The 26,963-nt window shown below is 36.5% G+C and overlaps 1 pseudogene; it reads left to right on the top strand.

Moving 5' to 3' along the window:
* Positions 1–927: 927 nt before the first annotated feature.
* On the top strand, positions 928–3,185 carry LOC114097192 (F-actin-capping protein subunit alpha-1-like; annotated as a pseudogene).
* The last annotated feature ends 23,778 nt before the right edge of the window (positions 3,186–26,963 follow it).

Here is a 26,963-nt window from a genome sequence, read left to right as displayed (position 1 = left end):
TTAATAGATGACACAATCATAAGATTCAACAGTATAAAACATGTTCCATGAAGGAAGAAAATAAAATGTGTAAGAGGAAAAGAGTGATAAAAAGAAAAAATGATGAGAAGGAGCAATGGCAAAGAAGTCACCTTGTACTATGAAGCAGCTTGGTTGCATTAGTGTGTGCCTTTAAAAATAGCAACCTCATTAACAGAGGGAGTAGTCATTTGCATTTTCAGACATTTCCAGACCCACTTGGTTGAATGCAGAATCCATCTTTTGCCAGTCAAGTTGGTTTTGCCATCATCCTTCAGACTGTAGCTCATGAAAAGTAAAGCTATTAGATACATTATGGAAGCTGTAAAACACCAGATGCACAGATCATTAACAGGTTTACTTGCTTTGCTTAATCTGCCTTTCAGTATGGCCTCATACACCTTGACAGCTTTAAATCAGCTCTTCAAGAATCCCTCCTTTGGTCTCAGGTAGTTCAGCTAAAGGACAAAAAAACAAACAAACAAACAAACAAACACTTTATCACCTGTCATGTTCAAATCTCTTTGCTTATCTGGTTCTGCTGAAGTTCAAAGCTAAGGATACAAAACATGTGTTTATCCCTGGTCAGAAAAACTGGAAATAAATGCTGAGTTGTTTACACAAAGAAGTCATTTAGTAAATGCTGGTGGATAAGGTCTAACTTTAAAACAATTAAAAATAGCCATACACACACACACACCAAAAAATAGCCATCCACTTCATTATTAGCAACCAATACTTTTTTTAATATTTATTTTTTAGTTATAGTTGGACACTATACCTTTTTTATTTATTTATTTTTATGTGGTGTTGAGGATTGAACCCATGGCCTTGCACCTGTGAGGCAAGCGCTCTACTGCTGAGCCACAATCCCAGCCCCCCAATATTTTTTGATGAATGAAACACTGTATGTTGCCAACCACCTATATCAGAATCACAGGAAGCAAGAAAGAGGAAGGCAACAAAACTGAAATTGATTGTCAACTTTATATTTTGCCAGATGCAGATGATCCTTTCACAGAATATTCAGCTGACACGGTATCAGTTTTAGAGTCCAGTTCCCAGAGCCATAGCTGGCTGTCCTCACCTCCATTCAGCCCTTTGAACTCTGTGGAGACTGAGATCCAAGGAGGCAAGGAACCCTGTTAGCGCCTCCATGACATTAGGTAGAGAAGGCCTCCTGTGGCTGAGAATAGCCTAGCAGAGCTGTCTGTTTTCTGTAGTTCAAACTCTCAGAATGCCTTTCTCAAACAAAACAAGAAACAACCTGAAGTGCCTGGTTTTGTCAAATTAAACACAAGTATCTATAGAACTAACTAAATATTTTTAAATCTGTAACATAGCAATTAATTAGAAAATAACTCAGAAGGAAACACCTCTTTTCCATACCCACTGCAACACAGGTATAACCTGGCTCTAATTCAAGAGTTATGACTTAAATGAAAATTCTGCAGCTAATTTAATTGTCTTTTAAATTAAACAATTTAACTGTTTTAGAGCTTCAAAATATCTGACTTCAATATTATGCATGTTCTAGATTGGCCAATTAATTCAACTAACTGTGATTCCTCACTTCACAAAACAAAGGATGAAAGAAAATGCCAAATTTTATACTTAACAAAAAGGTAAATTTCTTAAGGCATTAGTCAAAGAAAAACAAGCAAGTTGCCTCACTCATGATGTTATACATAAAGATGTGACTTCAAAGTGGTGAAACTTTTTAATGTACGGTGTGTAGAAATTTTACAATTACTTTATGATCACAAAATTTCCATATCTTTTACATGGAAAGTTTGAAAATCATCTAATAGAATTTCATCCTTTTAAATAGCCAAGTATACTCAGTTTCTTATTATACAGACATTGGGTTTTTAGTCATGCAGATGATGTTCTTACTCTTTTACTTACTTTAAACACTTTTAAAAGACGCCAACAAAAAGTGGGTTTCAGCTGGGCATGATAGTGCACACCTGTAATCCTAGCAGCCCAGGAGGCTGAGGCAGGAGGACGGCAAGTTCAAAGTCAGCCTCAGCAACTAAAAGAGGCTCTTAAGCAATTTATGGAGACCCTGCTTCAAAATTTAAAAAAAAAAAGAAAGAAAGAAAATAAAAGAAAAAAGCTCTAGGAGTGTGGCTCAGTATCTAAGTGCCCCTACATTCAATCTCTAGTAAAAAAAATAAAAAATATAAAAGGTGGGGTTTCAGGAAAAGGCAAAGTTTGATACAGTTTGTGTCAAATAAATAAATAAAATCCATTTATATATTTACACATAAGATAATCATCTGTAAGAATACACTCCAAATCTTACCAGTGGACACCTCCATTAAAAAAAAAAAAGAATTAACAGGGTAGAAGACAGTCCAAGACGTCCAACTTGGAGGATCAAGGGTTGTCGGATGAGGAGAAGATATCCATAGCTGCTAAATTCATCATGCACCCCAGGGAAGTTTAATGAAATATTCAATGATGTCTGTGCACTGCTTAATAAGGACAATCTCATGGAGGAGAAGCACATGCACTTGTCGGTATAACACGAATCCATTCAAACCTGAAAAGACAGGATATGAAGATCAGCTTTTAATGACAGAGCATGCCAACCTGGGTAACAACAGATTTCTAGATCTGAGAAACAAAATTTCCTTTGTTTGACCACTTAGGAAGGAAGCAAATGACCCTCAATCAAAGGAAGTAGATGGAGGTTTGAAGTGTTGGAGAGAATCCTGTGCTTCTGTACTGTTTGCACTGAAACTGTAGATGGACAACAGACTATTCTTGCATGTATTGAAAGTCACCAGTTTCAGCCTAGAAAGTCATCAATTTCAGCCTAAAAATTTCTGGAATGATTGTTGGAGATCAGAGTGGAAGTTCCCTATCACACCACCTATAACCCAGGTGGCTGGGGACTCAAAATGCAGGTTCAGTCTCAGGAAGATGGCAATGTTCAGTTGGTTAGTCATAGAGATATACAAGGTACAGTAACTGTCAAGGAGTTTATTAAAATCATAAAGAGTGCAGAAAAAGGGTATCAGATAGCAATTAATGAAAACTATCAAACAACATCAGAAACCACACTCAGGGCCTTGAGCCTGCAGCTTCCAGTTACCCACACCAAAATCCATGGCAACCAACTCAGCTACCAGACTGGCAAAGAAATGCAAACTGCTTAAAGGCTGATGTAGGATTCTTTCATACATAGAAAGAAAAGGATTCAACATGTGGTTATGTAATAAGTAAATGATTTATAAATAAGAGTGATATTTTGTTAGGGCTTTCAAAGGTAACAGATTTTTTAGCCACTGTTGAACCTATAGCATTGTCTCAATCTTTTTATGTTCTCTGCCTTGTACTTTTCTGCTGTCACTATATCTATTTGTAAATGATTTTTTCTTTTTATTTTGTTTTTGTTTTTATTGTTGATCCTGCTACATTTAGTGTTTGGGAGAGATCAATCTATCCTGAGTCATTTTACTGTTGAGAAAAATTTTCTTAGCATGAAGTCCTGTTACTGATTTAGATAGAGAATATGCACAGTACTTTTTTTTTACCCGTGCACCAAGGCATTTCTGTTATTTTGATGCTTTTTGCTGATTCACCAACAGCTAAGGAGGCTATTCTACAACTCTTAGCTAAATGGAAAACGCTTTCATCCTTCTCCCTCAACTGCTTTGATCGTCATTTATAACATCCCATAACTGTAATGTTCAAAATTTCAGATTGAGGCTTTTCAGGTTTATTTTGGGATGGCAAAAGGAGTTTTCTGAAAATTCCATGATAGCTGGCTTCTCTAGGAAACTTGTTTTTAAATCCAAGGTCTTGAACCACATTCCCTGCACATGAACACATTTGCTTTTATCATTCCCGCAATGTCTCCTTCCCATTTAGCACTGTTATAGTTATAGACATCTGCCTTTTTAGACAAGTTTTATCCATTTATTATTTTTTAGGTATTCGAGAAAAGCTAACATACTGTACCTGTAGTAGAGTATAAAGCTTGAAAAATCCAAGTGCTAAAGGAATAATAGGTATCTCATTCTTGAATACTTTGTGGCAGGATTGTACTAAAAACTCTGTAATCACAAAAACTAAAGATGAAACAAAATGAAAAGATAACTTCCAGACAGCATATTTTTATTATAAGCTGTCGTTTAAGGGAATATTAGTGTATTCTTCGAAATAAGATGTAAAACTTGTTCGGAATTACTCTTCTTCAGCCCTTCCTGCCAAGAAATCAAATATAACTGTGGTGCAGCAGCCCTCCCCAGGTATATTGGCAGATATGAGTGGTCCCAGAATACATCAGTAACCTAGATATGATAGGACAACTGGTAATGGTGGATTCACTTACATTGTTTACACTTCTACGACCAGGCCTTAAGGGAAGGTCAGTATTTGTAAAACCAAGCAGTGTCTTCCTACCTGACTCCAAATACATATCAAACAAGAAGGATGTTTGTGCTTCAGCTTTGTCTTTGCTTAGTAATACAGTCAAGCCAGAGTTTGTTTCCAACAGAAAGCTGTGTAAGCATTTTTATTTCAAATAAAATATATTTGTTTTATTTGTCATTCATACTATCCATCCACATCACACTATCTTCTGTATCCGATAGTCCAGTAGAAATATATTATTCAGCTTGTTCTTTAAAAAAAAAAAAACAGGAGAGGAGGGAGTTTTTCATTTTAACTCAATGTGCTTACATCATTGTGCAAAATTTTAAGAGTAAGAATGTTTGTGTATGACTTGTAAGAAATTACCTAATTTGAAATTTATTATTCAATTAAATTCCAATTATAAAATAGTGTTTCAGTCTACACTGCAAAATCTAAATTCTGTAGTGTATTTTCCCAAGGGTGTAGGCTCCCAGAAAAACAACTTTGCCTTCTTTATGCATGTAGAGATATCATTGATGTCAAAGGAAAGACTCTAAAAGTCATTTTGAATAAATTTTGGAAAAGTTCAGCTGGTTTGAAAGGGGCTACTTTTGTCACTTGTTTTTCTGCAGTGAAAGAGGAACATTATCCATCCTAAGTGCTTTCCCCTGGTCTCCTCTCTTCACACATTGGAGATTCTGTACAATCAATTTCAATCAAGTTTGTTCCCGTGTCCTTTTGAATTCTTTCAGAGAATGTTCTTTTTCAAAGCCAATATCTTTGTGCTATTAACCTTTGAACATCCCTTTGCCAAAGCCACACATCAGATTGAATTCTGATCACTCACCCTTCAACCTATCAATTCTCTCTTATTGCTTTGCCTGGCTTTTTCCCCAGCTTTTAAAGCAGTCAGCCTGCAGTCAAACACTGGCAAGTCCACACAAACTATTCCAAGAAAACAAGCCTTTAAAAGCATTCCCCTGAATTCCATCAGAAAATTCACTTATTCCCTTCCTCCAAGGATGAATAAAATTGAAAAATCCTGTAGGCCATCATTTAATTCAATTCCGCCCTGATTCATTGAGTCTTACTGTGTTCAAGACACTATAACAGACACTGTGATATTTACAGTGACAAAATAAAGTTCCTGTCCTCAAGCAGTTTATAATCTGGCAAGACCAAATGAGTATCCTTTGATTCCCTGGGTTAGTGTCTACTAGAAAGTTTTTTTTGTTTGTTTTTTTTTTCCATCTTTGGAGATTGTTTTTATTGTGGTAAACTTACATCACGTATAATTTATCATTTTAACCATTTGTAAGTTCATGAATCAGCAACATTCAGTACAATGTGCAACCATCACCACTATCCACTTCCAGGAATTCTTCATCATCTCAGAGGCCCTGTGCCCATTAGCCAATTGTTCATTCTCTCCTTTCACCTCCTGGTATCTTGTCTTCCACTCTCTCTATGAATTTACCTATTTTAAGTACCTCATGTAAGTGGAATCATACAATATCTGTCCTTCTGTGTCTTCCTTCTTTCATTTATTATTATGTTTCAGGCTTTGCTTTATAATTGAAGAAAGTGTTTTACAAAGGGAAAAGTTGCAGAGGAAGATTCAGGGGATGATATGTGCTTTTTTTTCCAAGCCTCCTACTTCAACCCCCTGCTATTAGGAGAATGAAGATTATGGCTTTAGTAACAGTTTCAGAAGCATCACTAGGTTCATGACTAAGGCCCCTATAACAAAAAACAGATTAACAAGAGAAAAACATACAATTATATTTAATATAAGTTTACGTGACAGTGACACCTTTGGAGATGGAGATCCAAAGGAACAGGTAAACTTGTATGTTTTTATGCTAGTTTTGATGAAGAGTAGACAGTTGTGGGTAAGCGTGATGGAACCAAGGTAAGGTGATCTGATGGCAATGAGCTGCAGGGAACACAGCAAGGCCTGTTGGTTCAGATTCCTCTTGGTTTCCCTGTGTCTTTGGTGGTAAGGTGCTCTTTTCCTCCAGGTACAGGGTGGGCACCTCTCATATGAGATATTCAGACTATATCAGGAGAAAGTTGAAAAATGCCTTCTAGGTTTTGTGGCCTGCTTCAGGGAATAAGGATGGGGAAAGTCCAGAGCATGACTTTGATCTTGTTGTTTTATCAAATGCCAAGTTGCCATACTAGGGGTAGTGTATTCTGAACCCTATCATGAACTTAAAGAAACAACCAGTTTGAGCAAAAGGTACATACACGAAATATAAGGATATTCTCATGCTGCCCCTTAATACGAGGCGAGTGACTTTATATTCAAGAATACACAATAGTTCATGTGATAGAACATTCTCTCCATTGTTTAGAGAAGATGTATAATTAGTGAAGGTAAGCAAGATCATTCTGTGATAACAAAATAACCCCCAAAGTCCCTGTGGTGAATTACAACATGTTTATTTCTCACTTGTTCTGTGCCCCTGCCCCATGGGTTTATAGATGCCAATTGCACATGGTCACTCAGGAATCCAGGACAGTAGAGGTCCCACCATCTTATAACCACACTGTGTGGAATGGGGGCTTGTCAAAGTGGTACTAGAAACATACTTGCACCTATGCTTTTTTTCCTACCTTAGCTGAGAAGGGATACAATTGCTGCCTCTTAAGTTTCACAGAACTCCTCAGGGAACCTCATCTGCTTGCAGGGGTGCTAGGAAGCATAGGAAAAGAGAGGCAACATATGATATGTGTTATGGTCTCCTGTCACACACATTAGCCTGACATTACCTCAGTCAATGTTAATTTGTAATGTATGATCACCTGACAGAATTGGTTTTAAAAGGGGGGAAATACATGTTACACAATTTAGTTAGATGTTTTATAAATAAATGTTTAAAAGATCACTTCAAAAGCAATGTGATGAGGGGCTACATTGTACAGTTCTCACCATACATTGAGGATAAATTAAAATGTCATTCATGTAGGAACTTATAATCTGAAGTAAGGTGTCCATTAACAGCATCACGCATGGATTCAAAATTATATCTTCAGCTGGGCGCAGTGGCACACAACTGTAATCCCAGGGGCTTGGGAGGCTTAGGCAGGAGGATCGGATCGTGAGTTCAAAGTCAGCCTTAGCAGTAAGGCCCTAAGTAACTCAGTGAGACCCTGTCTCAAATTTTAAAAAAGGGGGTGGGGGGAGCTGGGGACGTGGCTCAGTGGTTAAGTCCCTCTGGGTTCAATCCCTGGTACCAAAAAAAAGAAAAGGAAAAATTAAACAAAATGGTATCTTCTATAATAAAGCAGGAGTGAAAGTGTTGTACTCTAGAAAAACAACATGTATCTAGGTTAAAAAAAAAAAAACAATATTTCTAAATTAATCTCTTCTATCTTTATTTTTAAACATATAAAACTAGAAAGTTATCACAAGTATATAGTTGATTATTTCACCAATATTCTTAAGATTCATAAATTGAAGCTCTCCATAAAATGCTTCTCATAAAAAAAAGTAACTATTACCTTGAATTTGTCATTGCACAGTTTATAAAATAGGTGAAAGAGACTACAGAGATTTCTAACAAATTGAATTAGGTAGCAGCAATATGTACTAAAGCATACTAGCATCCATTTAAATTCTCCTGGAAAAGGAGAAGCTAGGGGAGGCACTGATACCCTGAGCCACCCATCCCAGCACTGATGATCCACTGTACTGCACCATCGGCCCCTGCTTCACTTCAGATTGCCAAGTCCTACCTCACCAAATGATTGTGAACATGTGGGCAAGAGTCGGGTTTTACCCAGGAGGATAAAACCTGCAGCCTATGAAGCCTCAGCCATTCTGGATAATGAATGAATTTTCAAATAGGTACTCAAATTGATTGCCAAGTAATTTAAAAATGCCAAAGTGGCACATGTTTTTATTAGCCTTATTATCCTCTTTCCCACTCATCTCACATTTATCTGAACATATTTCATTTGTTTCAAATATTCACCCTCCTAAGTAATTTTGTTAAAAGAAGGCCAAATGGAGGAAAGAAATGAATATATTCAATAGAGAGACTCAGCAAGTTTTTTGGTTTTTAAACTGTGAGATACAGAAAAAGATCCAAGTGTGTTTTAAAATCAAAATAAAACCATTTGACTTCTGTTACTAAGCAAGATAGATCACGTTAAATGCAAGTCATCCTTTTACATGAAAATAGGAAAAGATTTTTCATTTATGAATGTTTTTGATCCACCAACAAATCAATGCTTTCTTCATTTGAATAATTTGGGGAAAAAAGTTTCCTTAGGAATTTTAGGAACATATAAGAATGGCTTCACAGGAAATACACATAGTCCTTATTCATAGCATTTAGGTAAAGATTCAATAAGTCTGTTTTCTAGAGACTATACTAAAGAGCTATTCAATTATTTTTTATTTCATCTAATATTGATTCTAGTCCAATGGACAGTGGGAAGTTATCTTCTTTTTCCAGATTAGCCAGAAAGACTGAAATTTAGGAATTTGTCTACATTTAAACAGATGTGATGGCACAGCCCAGGTTCAAGACTGAGCTGTTATACACTGAATCCTGAACACTCATCCTCTCTGACAGTGTTTCTTCACCTTTAGGGTCTAAAAGAATCCCGATGAGAACCTGGTAGAACAGATTACCTGGTCCTGTCCCTGAGTTTCTGAGTCCGTTGGTCTGGAGTGGGGCTTGAGAATTTACATTTTTCCACATTCAAAGTGTTGCTGATATCATTGGTCTGTAGACTAGTCTGAGAACCACCCTCTTCTGCAGTGTTGCATGGCATCAAGTACACCGTGACCTCAGGAAATCCAGAGCCTAATGATCACTTCCTGGTTTTAAAAAAATTTTGTTAGGAAGCAGAGGGTTCTAACAGAAATATGTAACCCAGAGGCGTACTCAGTATCCCTCATTTTTTAAGGTCTTGAAGGCCTTTCTCACTTCCTCCTCAAACTCCAAAAATCTCTAAGGAACTTCTCCCTAGTGTTGCCCTTGAAAGAAGCACAACAGAGGTGACCAGTAATCCAAACACACACCACCACTTGGAAGTGATCAAAACACAACCTTATTTTGTCCCTTGAAAATTTAATGGGGAAAATAATTCTCTGGCTCCCAGATAAAGATTTGGGCAAACCCATGACTTTTTTCCTCATGTATTTTACATGACAGTCGTCAGGTCACTTTAGTCAGGCACACTGTCACCATTGACAAATCAGACCATCCAGCCTACCGCATGAATCAATGTCTGAACTGGATTTATCACACCTTCCTCCTCTCCCTAACCTAGGCTGGCTCCAGACTGGCAGCCACCAAGAGGAAGCTATGAAGACAGAACAGGGAGGCAGGGATGCCTCCAACAGCCTGAGTGGAAGGTCACAGAGAACTGTCACTGGGACTGGTTCTGTCTAAATGGGTCTTGTACTTTCTAGACCTGGCAGATATTTAAACCAAATTTTTCTCTCATTCACAGAACACATTCATATAATAAAATTGTTTATTTCCAAAAAGCTAGAATGTTTGAGTGTTTTCACCACACAAAAAAATGTCCTTCCCATACCCTGCAACTTCTCTCTTAGCCCCCTTCTTTGGCTTGCTTTTCTAGGCAGGCTTATTAAAACCTGCCAACCAGCTCTCCCTGCTACATGGCTCACATCTGGTCCACACTTAGCCATTCTTTTCCCTACAACTCTGAGGGCAGGTTGATCCCAGGCAGCAAGGAGCTGACCTGTCTTTTCCTTTCTGGATTTTCCAGGCTAGACTCACACCCCAATCTGCAGAGGTGCCTAAAGTCAGTCCCAATACATCATCTTTTCTTTGAGTGCACCTGTGGCTGCCACCATCCCAGAGCTTAATGTAAAAAGAAACCTTCACAACAACACCTCTCTCCAAAGAACCTCTCTACAGATGCTCCCTCTACTATTTGCTTGAAGTGAGTTAGAAAGTCTAGATTGGTGGAGCCCTTCTTGACTTTTTCTTTGAAAACCCACTCTAAGGTGATTGGGCGCTAAACTTTGGATTTTTCACATTTATGTTAACTTGGGGAGTTAGTGGGATTTTCAGTTTCAATATTGTTACACAAAAAGCCAGGTTGGCCAAGGCCTGGTGCCCTAAGTGTGAGGAGTTCTACTCAAAGGATGCTGAAGCAGAGGGAGCCCAGGATGCAAATGCTTTGAACAGGCTCAAACCAAAATCTCAGAAAATGTAAAATTAGATTGGAATAAGAACAAGTCAGGAATGAATGGCATTTGGGACAATTTCAGCCCATGTTGTTGGGATTCTAGTACTTAAATTAGATGGAAAACAGACCCAAGACTGCTTTTCTCTAGTTAATTTCCCAAAACAAGTTAGTTCTGTGATTGAAGAAGCCGATACAACCAAATTCCCTTGAAACTGCAAGAAGTCCCCAGAGATTTCTGTTAGACAAAATGTAAATGATAGATTCCTGACACTGCAAACTCTCCCACAACAGGAGAGCAGCAATCCCAATAAGCCATATAGTTTTCTATATACCACTTCTCCAATCTTGAGAAAAAGAAGAGAGGGAGAAAAGTGATTGACATCCTCTAGGTAACAGGTAACAGGAAGCAGATAAGAAAGATGTGCAGATGCACATCAAGAAGCAGAGACACAAAGCAAAGAGACAAACTTCCTGGCATTTGAATTCCTATTTCCAGTTATTTTGCAGAGAGGGAAAAAAAGAAAAGCCTGCCGTGGGGTTCCAAGAGATTCCCATTTTTCATACAACAAAATTTGCAAGTCAAACTAACACAACTCCCAGAAACTGTAGTAAGTGCAAGAAGACAGAAATAGTACCTGATCCCACTCACATGTGGAATCTGAAGGAGTTGATCTCATAGACATTGAGAATAGAATAGCAGTTACATAGGGTGACGTGAGGAGGAGAAGGGAGAGATGGAGGAAGGTTGGTCAACAGGTACTAAGTTACAGCTAGGATAAGTAAGTTCTTGTGTTCTATTGCACAGTAGAGCTGCTATAGATAATAATGATATGGCAATGCCAGTGATAATGTAATGATAAAGATAATGATATATAGATAATGAATGTAACATTACAAAGGTAATGAATTGTTTATTTCCCAAAAGCTAGAATGATTGAATGTTTTCACCACAAAAATATGATAAATGTTTGAAGAGAAGATATACTCACTGTGGTGTGAACAATGGATATATGTACTGAAATATATGGTAACCCATCAATATGTACAATTTTTACAAGTCAACTTAAATTTTTTTAAGTAAAACTAAAGCAATAACAAAATCAGTAACTCTGGGACAGCAAAGAATCTTATTTTTAGAGTTACCATGTTTAGATTCACATGTTCCGTTTTAAACAAAAAGAAATCACAAGACATACAAAAAGAAGAAAAGCGTATTTGTTAAAGTAGTATAAGCAAATGAACATCGCAATGCACAGGTAGAGTAGCACAGCAAATTAGAAATCTGAAGAGAAAATCAGTGACGTAGAAGATAGACCAGAAGAAATGATCAAGGTTGAAACCATGACAGAGAGTTTAAGTAGAACAGAGGAGAATAATGTCTAATGTTTCTGATGAGAGATGGGGAAAGTGAGGGTAGAAACACAATTTTTTTTTCTTTTCCTGTGTGTGTGTGTGTGTGTACATGTGCATGCACATGCCTGTGCTCTAGGACTGAACCCAGAGCCTCAGGCATGCTAAGCACACATTCTACCACCTACCTACACCCTCAGCCACAAGAGTAGAACAGGTAATAGCTGTGACTCTTTCACAATTGGTCAAAGGTCAAACTTAGCGTAAGGAATCACATTGAGTCCCACGCAGAATTAGCACAGCCAAATCTACATGTACTCTATCATGATTAAATTGCAAGAAACCAAAGACAAAGAGTGAAAAGGCCTCAGTAAAACAATCAAATATTTGTAAAGGAACACTAATTAGACCAGTTACAGACTAAATAATAATAACAGAAGAAAATAATTCAGTAGCACCTTAAAAGTACTGAAGGAAAGGGCTGTCATTTCAAAATGTAAATGCACTTTATCATCATAAAAAATGAGGGTAATCTAAAGACATTTTCAGACAAACAAAACAGAAGGAAAGTTCTCCATGTTCCTCCTCATTGGCAATATATAAACTATACCTTATAACAATCAATGAAATTATATCTTCTAAACCCATAACCTAAAAAAAGTGTCTGTGATTCTCTCCATCTATGAACCATTATTAGAAGCCAATAAGGCACCAGCACACACCTTTCAAAAACAGAGATGAGGCTTTGAACACTGAATACACCTCAGGTGGAAACCATCCCTTTGCGATATCCTATGCAAAACAGACGAAACTGCTGAGTCAGGACACCTGAATTCACTTTCTAACTCTACCCTTAACTAGATGCATGACTTTGGACATTCTGGAATAAAAAGAGGCAGGTGGACATGATGGCGAATCTCGGTTGTCAAATTGATTGGGTTGAGAGATGCTTGGTTAAAACTAACTTCTAGGTGTGTCTACGAGGGTGATTCCAGAGGTAATTGGCATGTGGATCAGAAAACTGAGGGGGTAAGACCCTCTTTGAATGTGGATGGCACTGTCCAATAGGCGGGGAGCCCAGATGGAACAAAATGCAGAAGGAGAAAGCCCACCAGTACATGATTCTTCTTGAGCAGGTGAATATCTTTTGTTGCTACCATTACCCATTGACATCGGACTCCAGTTTCTCCAGCCTTGGAACATGGATTCACCCTAGCAACTCTCCAGGGAGCTTCCAAGCCTTCTGCAGAAACTGGATGGCTGCATCATTTGTCCCTCTTGTCCTGAGGCTTTCTTTCAATTTCTTAAACTGAAAAGCTACTAGTTTCTCCAGCTCTTCAGCTTGCAGATGACCATGGTGGTACTATCCAGCCTCTGATCCTGTAAGTCACACTAACAAATCCCCTTATGTACATTTTTTTCTTTTGTTTTGTTCCTCTAGAGAGCCCTGACACACGGTCAACCAGCTGATTCTTCCATTCCCTTCTCTACTCCTCTGCAACTCTGCACCTTCTTCCCAGTTGTGAACTGTGCATCCGTTGTCATGCACAAAGTAATTCCACAGAACTCAATCTAAATGGCTTGATGGGTCTCTCCTTTCATCTCAACGATCTCAAACTTAAAATCAGCACTCAGTAAATGTGGGCTAGTAGGCCAGAAATTGTTTAGGCCAACTTTAAAAAAAAATTTTTTTTCAAAGTTCAAAACTCTAAGTTAGTTCTTTCCCTATACACACCAAAAAGTCATAGCCTTTTTGTGATTTGTCACAAATTTCAGCTGATGGGAACGAAGCCTCAGGAGTCCAGAATTTCTATCCCTCCACACCATCCCCAGCAGGTTCCTCTCCTCCTTCTAAACACCTCAGCACTTTCTGTGTGGTTGAAGTTACCACCCTCCTATTTCCAATAGAGGGTGAAGACAAGATTGATTATCTTGCCTTTAATGACCACAAAAAGATTGAATTCTTCTGGCTCAAAAGAACATTTTCCCACAAGCATCATCTTAAATCTTAATTACAGGTTCATGCATTATTCAGGCAATGCTAGAAACTCAGCTTGGGACAGCATTACAGCATCCGTCTTCATTCTCTCTCTTTGGTCTTTACCCCTAACTTCCAAATAATGGCCACTTCAGTCTCCTTGGTGCTTTAATGATGCTTTTGTTAGAATTAGGTTTTTCCTAGAGCACCAAGCTCTCTCTGGCAGAGCACCTATGACTTCTCCAAGAAAAGAGCTTGACTCTCTTCTGGGCCTCTTGCTGACAAGTGTTAGAGATGCAAACTGGCTATATAAGGACAATCCGGATAATGTGGAGCTCTGAGCTGAGCACAGTGGTGTGCAGCTGTAGTTCCAGCTCCTTGGGAGGCTGAAACGGGAGGATCACTTCAGCTCATGAGTTAGAGGCCAGTCTGGGCAACATATAGAAATCCTGTCTCAAAAGAAATATAGTCCTCTTCTTCCAGTAGTACACACACACACACACACATCTAGAGATTAAAATAAGTCCAGGTAACTCTTTACCAGTTGTTCAGAGGTGTTACTGGCTTTATCACTTTATCAGAAACCTAAGAATTGCATGAACAACTCCGACCTATCCAGTGCCCTCCACACGCAGGTCACCTGCAGCTACTCTGGGTAAGCCTTCATTCCCATCCTCTGTTTCCAGAGCTCCCCAGGCACTCATCCACCTGTGTCAGGAGACCCGTTAGATTAGGTCCTTCTCATTTTTCTGCACACACTGAGGTGTGATGAACAAACTTCCAGTTCCCTGCCCTCTCTAGGAATTAGCCTTTAATTAAAAGAAATCAATTTGAAAATAATGCCACTCCTCATGGGACACCAAAAGGTCAACTTAATAAGTCTGTCTTGTTTGTTTGTTTTGTTTTGAGTGATGCTAGCCCTTTGCAGAACAGAAAATAGCCAAACACCTCTCACGCAATCACAGGAACCCACTGTTCCCACAGGGCTAAGCCAGGAACATGTCAGCAAAGAAACATCCTTTCCTTTCATAGGCAGATTTTTCTTTTTTGAGATATGATCTGTACATGGCAAAGTATACATCCTTAACTGTAGCTCTAGATTAAAATGTACTTATGTATACAACCTACACAACTACCACCCAAACCAAGACATAGAGTATCCCTCCCTCCAGTCAATTTTCTCCTGCCTCTCCCATTCTAAAACCCATCTCCACAAAGTCTCTACTCTGACTTTAATCATCAACATCTATACATGCCTCTCTTTGACTTCATGTATGTGAAATCACAAAGTATATTCATGTTTGTCTTTGATTACCTTTGTTCCACAAACTCTTTTCAAGATCTATCCATATTGTATATAACAACTTTTCCTTTTTATGACTGAATAGTATTTCATTTTATGAATATATCACAATTGGTTTTTGCATCCTTCTATTGTCAGACATTTGTCTTCTTTATAGTTTTCTAGTTTCATTATGACTAAAGCTGCAAAGAAAAATCTTTTCTATGTCTTGTGGAGATAAATTAATTCATTTTTCTTGGGTATATGACCAAAAGTAGAATTGCTGGGTAACGAGTTAGGAGAAGATAGGAGTATATTTAGCTTTAATACATACCAACAGTTTCCAAACAAATCAAACCAATTTACACTTCCATCAGCAATGTCTTAGGACTCCAGCAGCTCTAGGGTCTCTTCAACGCATCAAGTCTTTTAATTTTAGCCATTCAACTGGGTTTGTGCTATTTTCTCCCCGTAGTTTTAATTGGGATTAAATTGTTGATTTATAGGTTTTTAGTATCTATGTAATATCTATGTAAGCATCCATGCTGATTATGAATTCTTTGTTAGGTATATATTTTATGAAGATCTTCCCCCAACCTGAGGCTTTCCTGCTCTGTTAATTAGGTCTTTTGATGAACAGAGGTTCTTAATTTTAATGAGTACTAATTTTTCTTTTTCTTTTATGGCTTAGTGCTTTTTGTGTCTTGAAGAAATCTCACTCTATGCTCATTCTCCTTTGTTATACTCTATAAGCTTTGCTGTTTTGCCTTTCACATTCAGATCTAGGATCCATCTGGAATTAAATTTCATGTGCTATATATGGTCAAGCTCAAGATTCTTTTTTTCCCCCAAATAGGTACCAATTTCTCCAGTACTATTTACTGGAAAGTGATCTGTTCTGTTCTTCACTGAATCACAATGGCACCTTTATTGTAAATCAAGTAACTGCATTTGTACACATCTATTTCCGGATTCTGTGCCATTAGTCTACTTGTTCATCCTTGTACCAAAATACTATTTCCCTGAGGTGAGACTGGCTTGTGTCTCTGATTAATGGAAATAGTTACCTCTGCACAACAAGGACACATCAGACCCTAACCGATTTTCACCGTGTAGGATATTAACTGTTGCTTCTCTTCTCCAAAGCCTCTCTATCTAAATTGCTCAGTTTTGTGATATAAGGAGGCCTACTCTCTGCTAATACTTCTTTGCCAGAGGTTCCCTGTTAGGTTCTGACAAAAGGGGTCACAAAAGAAGACTGTAAAGCTGGAGCAGGGACAAATGACCTTCTTCTTCCTGTTTGCTTAGTACTCTTTTTGTTACCAAAACAATGCTCTCTACAGCAACTGCAGTTGCTTTTACTAGCAGTTGGTTCCAGCTTCCCCACTCCCAAAGCCAGCCTCAGTGCATCCCTCAGAGATATGATTGCCAAACAGCCACCTTTTCAGGCCTTTTCTAGCTTTCAGGGCCTCAAATGCCAGGCTCTATTAACCTACCTGCTTCCTTTTCATCCCTGGCCCTATGGACAGTCCCTATCTCTGTGTTATCTTGGTAATCTCTGGTTGCCTTTCACTCCTCCAATACCAATTCCCCATATTTCTGATAAAATATTTGCTTTCATGCTGTTTTCCTAGCTGGACCCTGACTACGGAACTTACTAAGAGAGGAGCTGAAATGGAATTGAGTAGACTTGGAGAGCACTCTCCACTCACTCCCTGGACCTGGACCCCATGACCCTCTGGATTCTGCCCAAAGATGGTCACCCATGTGCATCCTTTGTGCATCCTTTGAGCACAACACCAAAAAACATCAAAGCACAAAGGAGTCTTTGGAAAAGGAAGAGGTTCCTGAGGAATGTTGGAGTTGTTAAACTGAGATATATGAGTCTGTGGAGGAAATGTGAGGGAGCACTGAGCATATGAAAACCAAAAGCCTAGAAACATCCTCCCCTGGGCAACAAAAAGAAACACATAAACCACTTAACATGTCTACCACTGTCCCTCCCACCCTTTGGGGACCACCTAACCCTTCAGTAAATGACTTCATACATGTGGACTTTGGTCTGGCAGAAACTCTTATGATTGTAGGACTGGGAGAAATGGTCTATTCTGCCTCAGTGTCCCTCTTTGGAAGAACCTCATGAGTAACCACTTAATCAGGAAATGTCTGCTTGGCTTCCTTTTGAGAAAACTAAGATTGAATAATGGAACCAATAAATTATTTTTAAATGAATATGATGGAGAGGAGAAAAGATAAAAACAGCACTCTTTTGGCATGTTCAAATTACCTAGCAATTAATTACCTACATGTGTAGGATTTTATCCTTTATGAAAAAGAGTCATGACTTTGCACGAATTGCTGCTTTTAGAAGAGTTGCAGTAGAATTTGCTGTACTTACAGGTTTTTAATTAAATGTCTGCCATAGACCCAGGACTCAGAATTATGACAAGAGTTAAAATAAAGAGATAATAGAAGATACAAAACATAGGAGTATATTTATATGTGCATTTTTTTCCAGAAAGGGGCAACAGAATAAATGAGGCAGAAACAATTATGGAATAATATGTTCCTGAAAAGAAAAAACTCTTGAGTCTGAATAAACTAATGGAAAATAAGTTCTAACCCACAAAAAAAAATAAAATAAAATGAAAAGAAAGGAAGGAGAGATAAAGTCATTAGAAATAAATGCCTAGGAATAAAATAGGTGTCTAGCTACATATGCAAAACTTAGTTACTTTCTTATATAGAAATAGTGTATATTAGAATTAAAAAAAAATGTATAAATGAGTGGCCATGGATTTGTTCTAATAAAACTTTATTTATAAAAACAGAATATAATTTTTTTAAATTTTAGATTTCTGATTTAGATGCTCCCTGGTAATACACGCTCACATACACATAAAAAACCATTAAAATGACAGTAAATCCATACTAATAAAGGTAAATCATGGTAGTAGTAAAAGTAATAATAAATGTTTTGATCAGAAAAGTTAATGGCTTTCTGAAAGATGAGAAGCAACATAGACTATAATGACAGATAAAACAGAGTGGGGCGGGGCGGGGAACTGGAGCACAGGATAAGACTTTAGCAGAAGTGGGAGTCACTTCTACCAGGAAAGCTTCAGGCTTCAAACAGGTAAGAATGGAAGACAGAGGAGTTTCACGGCAGCCTTTGGGGTGATTAACTAAAGGATGGCCTGTGACAGCTGGGCCAGGCAGTCTGTTTGAATTCGCCCAGTGTATACACAACACCTGGCTGTCGCACCTGCCCTCAGCCAAAAGTCTGAGAAAGCTTCCCTAAATCTAACCAATAGAAAAATGTGCTTGATTAGAGTTTATTAAGGGTATTGGAGTCTGAGCCAGTTCTTCCAGGGAATGAAACAGCCAAGTGTACATCTCCCCACCACACCCTGCCTATAAAGTCATCTTCCCTTAGCAATCAGAGGGGACTTCCACACACACCAAAGGGAAGTCCACCAGTGTAAAATGACCCACCCCTACTACAGCCTCACCACCTATCTCCATGCAGTGATAGGAATATGGGTTCAATGTACCCAAATCAGCTCCATCCCAATCAACAAATCTTTCCTTTGTAGAAATAAATGTATAACTAGGGAAAAGTAGTCATAAAAAGAAAACATGTAGGGGCTGGGGTTGTAGCTCAGTGGTACAGCGTTTGCCTAGCATGTGTGACACACTGTGTTTGATTCTCAGCACCACATTTTTTTAAAAAAAGTAAATAAACAAAATAAAGGTGTTGTATCCATATACAACTAAAAAAAATTAAATATGTAGTCTAAGCGAGATACAACCAACTGAACACAACTGAAGAAATATGTTACTAGAGACTTAGAGAAAACTGAATAAATGAAGACATAAACCATATTAGTTAAAAGAAAGATTCAATATTGCAGACCTTTAAATGATCCCCCAAATAATATTTAAAAATATATAAAAACAGTGCAATCCAAGTAAAATTGCAAGCAAAACTTTCATGGAACAAAGAATTTGATTCTAAAATTCATAAAAAAATGATGTACAAGTATACCTTTGTCAATTTTGAAAAAGAACAAGAGAACATTCATACCAACCATCAAAATCCACCATAAGGATTTAATAATTGAAACAGTGTATTTGTCAGAAATGGCTAAGCAAATAAAAGAAAATACATAGTTGGCAATTTAGTACAAGGAAAGTTGACACTTCAAATAGAGGGAAAAGGACAAACTATAAAAAGTAATGGGGACAGTGGGATGACATCAATTTGACACATAAATATTTGAATCATCTATGCAGAAGCAAATTCAGTAACTAAGGATAAAAGACAAAGATCAAGCTGAGAAAAAAAAAACTTCAACATAAAAACAAAGTATTAACTCACACATAAAGAAATCTACATTCCTACCCTAAGTACATGTATGCAGACACAAATGGTATGACTCTACTTTGTGTACAACCAGAGATATGAAAAAATGTGCTCTATTTGTGTAATATGAATTTTAAGGCATTCTGCTGTCATATATAACAAATTAAAAATAAATTTTAAAAAGTAAAAAAAGGAATTCTACAAATCAAAAATAAAAGAATTAATAACCCAGTATTTAAAAGATCAAAGAATATAACAAATGTATCACAGAAAGAGATACAAAAGTTTCACCAATGTATGTCTAACAAGAAAATGCAAATTAAAACAATTGCCTAAAATTGACAAGGTTGATGATCTATTTTGGAGAAAGTATGAGGAAACAACCACAGTAAAACTGGCTGATGGGAATGCACTCAATAACCTATTTTCTTGGCTAAAGGCAATGTAAAAGTGAAAATGGTATATATATATATTTTATCCAGAAAATCCAATATTGAGTTTATACCATTAAAACACAACAGGAGTAAAAGCATATTGATTGCAATGTTTTATAATAGTGGCAAATTAGCAAAAATTAAAGATCCATCAGTAGTTACTCAATAATTAGTATGTTTATAAGGTGCTATGTAGTTTCTCTAAAAAGAATGCAATAGTTAATGCATTTGTAGTTCTCAACTAGCGCCAGTTTCACCCCTTACTCTAGGAATCCTTCAACAATACCTGGAGACATTTTTGATTGTGCTGCTGACACACAGATTTGGTGAGTAGGGGCCAAAGATGCTAATAAATACCTTCCAATACTGGACAGCTCCACAGAAGATTATCAGACCCTTAAAGTCAGTAGTGCCAAGTTTAAGAAAATGTGTTCTATATGAACAAAGAAAAATGCCTATGACGTATGACAGGAAATGAGCCAAGTTCGCAAACAGTAAATTTACCATGGTCCAAATATTTGTAAATATTCTATCTCAGAAGTAATAATAATTAATGCATTGAATATTAAGCTCAAAAGAAGGTCTAAGAGAATATATAACCCATCTGGTAAAAGAAATATGCTCCATGTCTTGCCTGCAATCAGTCTCTGAATCTCTATCTTTGGTCTTCTGACCAGATGCAGAGGGTAAATTTGAAAATTAAAAACTGATAAAAAAAAAAGTGAAAATATTAAATCATCCAAAAGTAGCAAATATTTATAATGAAAAGTATAAAACACTAATATAAGAAGTTAGAGAGGACACGAAAAAATGAAAAGACATCCATATCTATAGATTGAAAGAGTTAACCTTTTTAAAATATTTATACTACCCAAAGTGATGTATAGAGTCAATGCAATCCTTATCAAAATACCCAGGATATTCTTCACAGAAATAGAAAAAAAAATTCCTAAAACACATGGGATACCACAAAAGATCTTGAATAGTCAAAGCAATCCTAAGCAAAAGAATAAAGCTGGAGACATCTAATACCTAACTTCAAAACCAACTACAAAGTTATAAGAAGTAAAACAGCATGTCACTGGCGTAAAATCTGACTCATAGATCAATGGAACAGAATAGAGAACTCAGAAATAATTCCACATAATTACAGCCAACTGATTTTCTACAGAGACTTCAAAAACATATGTTGGAAAAAAGAAAGTTTCTTCAATAAAATGGTACTAAGAAAACTGGATATCCATATGCAGAAGAATAAATCTAGATCACTCCCAGCCTGTTCAAAAGTTAATTCAACTCAAAATGGATTGTAGACCCAAAACTATGAAACACTTTAAAAAAAAAAACAACAACATAGGGGATTCAAAATGAACCCCACACTATTTATAACTATAAGACACTAATAAAAAAAACTTCTAAAAAAAAAAAAAAACAGGGGAAATGCTTCAGGACATTGGTGCTAGAAACATTTTTTTTTCTTTTCTTTTTTTTTTTTTTTTTTGGTTTGTTTTTTCCCATATTTCTATTGGTGCATTTTATATATGAGTTGGATTTGCACATGCACACAGTATAACAATCATAATTTGGTCCAAATCATTTCCGCAGTATTTCCCCTTTCTTCCCCCTCCTCCTTCCCCATCGTCCTTTTATCTACTCTCCTGCTCTCCCTTCAATTTTCATGAGATCACCCCACTTGTTTTCTTTTTTCCTATCTAGCTTCCACATATGAGAGAAAACATAAAACCCTTGACTTTCTGAGTTAATGCTGGCAAAGATTTTTCATGTGACACCCCCCCCCCCCAAAAAAAAACAAGTAACAAAAGCAAAATTTGAAAAATGAGAACAAATTTGAAGAAAAAAAAAATAAAACTTCCACATAGCAAAGGCAACAACAGAGTGAATTAACCTACAGAATGGAAATAAATATTTACAAACTTTTATTTGGACAAGAAATTAATATCCAGAATATATGAGAGTCTCAATTCAAAAGAAAACAAAACAGATTTTAAAATGTGCAAATGATCTGAACAGACATTTCTCAAAAGAAAGTATACAAAGAGCAAATAAGTCTATGAAAAAATGTTAAACACAACTAATCATCAGAAAAATGCAAATCAAAACCAGAGTAAAATATTATCTCAACCCAGTTAGAATGACTATCATCAAAAAGCCAAAAATAAAATGCTGGCAGGAATGCAGAGAATGGGGAACTCTCATACACACTCCACTGGAATGTGGGTTGGTATAGTCATTATGGAAAATGGTGAGGGTTCCTCAAAAAATTAAAAATGGAATTACCATATTATCTAGCAATTGCTCTACTGAGTCTTATCTAAAGACAAGAAAATCAATATGTTGAGACAGCCACACTACCATGTTTATTGCAGCACCATTACCAAAAGCCAAGATGTGGAATCAATATACATGTTGATCAACAGGTGAATGGATAAAGAGTGAATGCATTCGATGCAATACTGTTCAGCCATTAAAAAAAAAGAAAAATGAACCTGCACTTGTGGCAGTGTAGATGGAACTGGGGGACATTATGCAAAGTGAAATAAGCCAGGCATAGAAAAGCAAATGCCACAAGTTCTCACTCATATGTGTAAGCCAAAACTGTTGATTTCTAGAAGTTGACAGCAGAATAGTGGTAGAATACCAGAGATCAAGAAGGCAGTGAGAGATTGGGAGGAGAGAATGGTGACCACAGGACTAACAGGTATGGAAGTGCAATTAGATAGGAAGAATACTTTCTAAGATCCTATAGCAAAATAGAAAAACCATTGTTTTAGTCACTATTTTGTTGCTGTAACTAAAAGATGTGACCAGAACTATTATAGAAAAGGAAAGTTTTACTTGAGAGCTCATGGTTTCAAAGATCTTAGTCCACAGAAGTTTGGCTGGAGGTGAGGCTGAACATCATGGTGGAAGAGTGTTGCAGAAGGAAACAGCTCACATCATGGTGATCAGAAAGTTAAGAGAGACTCCACTCTCTAGATACAAAATATGTGTAACCCATAGCCACAATTAACCATTTCCTCCAGCCAAACCCCAAAAGCCTCCAGTTATCACTCAGTTAATACCATCAGGGATTAACTCACTGATTAGGTTAGGACTCTCACAACCAATCATTTCTCCTCTGATCCTTCTTGCGTTGTCTCACACATGAGCTTTTGAGGGACAGTTCATATCCAAACCATAACAACTATGATTGACAACATTTAATTCACTATTTTAAAACAGCCATAAAAGATGATTTTAAATGTTCACCAAAAAAAGAAATGATAAATGTTTGATGTGATGAATATACCAATTAACTTGATCTGATCATTATACATTTGTATACATGCATTGAAATGTCATGCGGTACCCCATAAATATGCACAATTATTGTTTCAATTAAAATGTTTAATAAAAAATAGCAAATTCCTGATATAAAATCTGACAAACTATATGAATGTGAAAGTTATGCCAAAAAATCTCTCTCATAAGTATATATTTTCAATAATTTTAAATAAAGTGAGCATTGTATAATTCAAAAATTCACTTAGTCCAAATAAAAATATGTAAATTCAAGCTCAAGGCAATGCTTTAAAAATGACTAGATTGGTTTTATTCAAAGAATATGAGTGATTTAACATGAGGAGATAAATTAATGTAATTTATCACATATTAAAACTTAACAAAGAAAAACTTTACGTCCTTTTAAACAAGTACAGAAAAGATATTTGGTAAAATTCAACATTCGGTCCTTGCTTTTAAAAAAATGTAGGGGATAGGAATAGGAAAGTCAGTAGAATAAATCTGATATAACTTTTCTATGTACATATATGGCTACACCACAATGAATCTCTCAACATTGTGTATGTCCACAAGACTGGGATCCTAATTATAATAAGATATATCCCATGCTTGTATAAATATATCAAAATAGATTCTACTGTCACATATAACTAAAAAAGAACAAATAAAAATATAAGAGAGAAAAATGTAAGCCTATTAGTGAAGTAGATCACAAAAGAAAACGTAGTGAAATACCACACTGTCAGAAACATTCAATATGTATCAAATGATTGAATAAATAGGACTTCTTTCATTTGATTAGGGATATTTACCCTACACCCAGAGCATCTTTTTTTCACTTAATAGTCTAATCTCAGAAGCATTTCTTTATCAGGAATTAGATATAAATGTCTCACTCTAGTTATTTAACTCTGAAATTAGATTAAGAGGAAAAAAACAAAAGGCATAAATACCTATTTAGAAAGAGAAGACAATGACTGTCATTGGCACATGGGCTGCTTGTCCCTATCCTCAACATTTAGACTATCCTCAACATCTCCTCTGTCTCTCTCCTATCAGTGCCTGCGCCCCCCAACAGCAGCACCCACCAGCACCCACACCCAGAAAAAAAGCTATTGGCCCTTCAGTATTTAAAAGGCAAATCATTAATGCCATTTTCATTTGTAGTATCTTATCATTGACTTTCCATCAGTGTCCCCAAAATTGCCATACTCTCTTTCTCCAGGATATCATATGCCCTTTCTGTCTCACTTTAGCCATTTCTCCTCTGTACTGAACAACCTAACATGCAGATAATTTTAAACAAACAATGCAAAAACCCTAGTATTCAACCCACTGGTAATAGGTAACTCTTCCTTATGTACTGAAAACTAATCCCAAAAGTGCAAGTCTCTATTTTATCCTTACACAATTATCTGCAGTCCTTGGTAGTTTCTATTTTATACCATGAATTGTACCAAGTTCAAACACTTTAATAAATCCATTGTACATAAATTTTGTATCATTTTCATGATTTTGTTCCTAATTCTTTAATATCAATAAGTCTACTTTCCACTGGAAGGCAATAACAGTACAGTTAATTAAAAAGTTTGAGAACTGATGTCTTAAGTGATTCTTAGCTTTTACATCTCATCGTTACCAAGGATACAATCTGAAGCACTAACACTGTTAAAATCGAACAAGCATTTCTTAAAGTGGGATGATTTTAAGCATATTGGAAAGGGTTAAGGATATAATTTCTAGTTGATCATAGAGCAAGTGAATTAAGACTATGCTAATCTATCATTTCAAAGGGTTTTAACGCATTTTGCTATTAGTTTGAGTTCAAAATCTTTTATTAGTTTACCAAATGTTTTACATTCACTGTACAAAAAAGCAGAAATATTTGGGAGCTTAATAAGCATTTTGAGGCTGCATCTATCTTAAATGTGGTTTTATTTTGAAAAACAATAAAGCTGACCCATGCCATCAGGAATTCAATTAGACTATTTCACAGTAACAGTTTCTTATTTAGTGGTGCAATCACCCATAAAATGGAGTCCTTTCAGAGTTTACTGAGCCATTTTTTAATTGTTTTCCCTTAAAGTCAAACTGAAGACTGTTTCAAGAAGAAAAAATGATCTATCTCCCTGCGCATGTATAAGTGGTTGGACTCATACACCACACTAGCAGCCAAAGGACTCTATTTGGCCTCTCATTTATTTAAAAACTGTGCTTAAAGTTCTAAATATTCTGTAACAAAATATATCTACATATACAACTATACATATATAAGGATATACATACCAACACAAGTATATAAATATATGAATAGTCTGGAAGATATTTTGATGTCATAGTGATGATACTATTTCATATTCTTATGAATAATTTTTCAAAAAAAGATAAAAATATTTCCCTATGTTATTACTATGGAATTATGATGCCTCAACATGATTAATTGAAATAAGCCCTTAGGAATATCAACTATTTAAATTGTATCAATGCTTGGATATATATTTACAAAATTTGGAGAGTATAAAAAGCAATACATGGGGCTGGAGCTGGGTCTCAGCAGTAGCATACGTGCCTAGCATGTGTGAGGCATTGGGTTCGATTCTCAGTACCACATATAATTTTTTTTAAAAAAAGGTCTATCAACAACTAAAAAATAAAAATTTAAATTTAAAAAAAGTAATACATCACATAGTTCTGTCAAAAGACAAAATTAAAACAAACTTAAAGATTTAATTGACTTTTATTTCTGATTTATGAATTGGAGCAACCTCCATCCCACAAAATAGAATAAGAAGTGCCACAGAGCAATATAGTAGAATAGTGGATTTTATAGAAAATAGGATAAACAGAAAAAATTATTGGTTAACATTAGATTATTTTCTTGTCAGAGTTAAAGTAAAGAAGACTTCCATATTATACTCACTCAGGCAGAGTAGAATCTACTTCTTCAGGAAAAACTATCAGTTTTGGGAATCTTAATCAAACTTAAGTTTGATTATGTGGCACTTAACATGAGTGACTCCATTTTGGTTTGGTCCGGTCTGTTGGGGCCTAGTGCAGGTAGTCAATCTGAAACATCAGACTACCATAATTCAGTTTAACAGTAACCATATTCTTGTATTAGTCAGCTTTCCATCATTATAGTCACAAAATACCTGAGATAATCAATTCATGAAAAGTTTATTTTGCTCATAGTCTTAGAGATCCAGTCCATAATTTGTGGCCCCATTGTTTAATGAGGCAGCACATCATGGCAGAAATGTATGGTAGAAATGTATGGAACAAAACCCCTAACCTCATTGCCAGGAAGCAACAAGAGAATAGGAAGGTGCTGGGGTCCTTCAATCCCATTCAAGGGCACTCACATAATGACCTAAGGACCTCCAATAAGGTCTCACCTACCAAAGGTTCCATGTCCTCCAAGTAGTACATCCTGGGGAACAAATCTTTAATACATGAGCCTTTGGGGAACATCTAAGATCCAAACTATAACAATACTTAAAGCCCAATCATGTAAATTTAAGGTGGGAAAAGTTCCTTCTGGATGTGGTGGGACTAGCTTCAGCCAGAAATGAAGGTCTGAATTTCCATCTGTGTAACTAGGGTAAGACACTCAAGACCCTGAACCTCTTTGGCAGATTTGGTTTCCTCAGCCACATCCTCCAGGTCCCAACTTCTACTAGCAAC

This window comes from Marmota flaviventris, chromosome 5 (assembly GCF_047511675.1).
Source record: "Marmota flaviventris isolate mMarFla1 chromosome 5, mMarFla1.hap1, whole genome shotgun sequence".
NCBI lineage: Eukaryota > Metazoa > Chordata > Mammalia > Rodentia > Sciuridae > Marmota > Marmota flaviventris.
The sequence above is the reverse complement of the archived record's forward strand: the minus strand, read 5'-3'. Positions and strand labels throughout refer to the sequence as shown.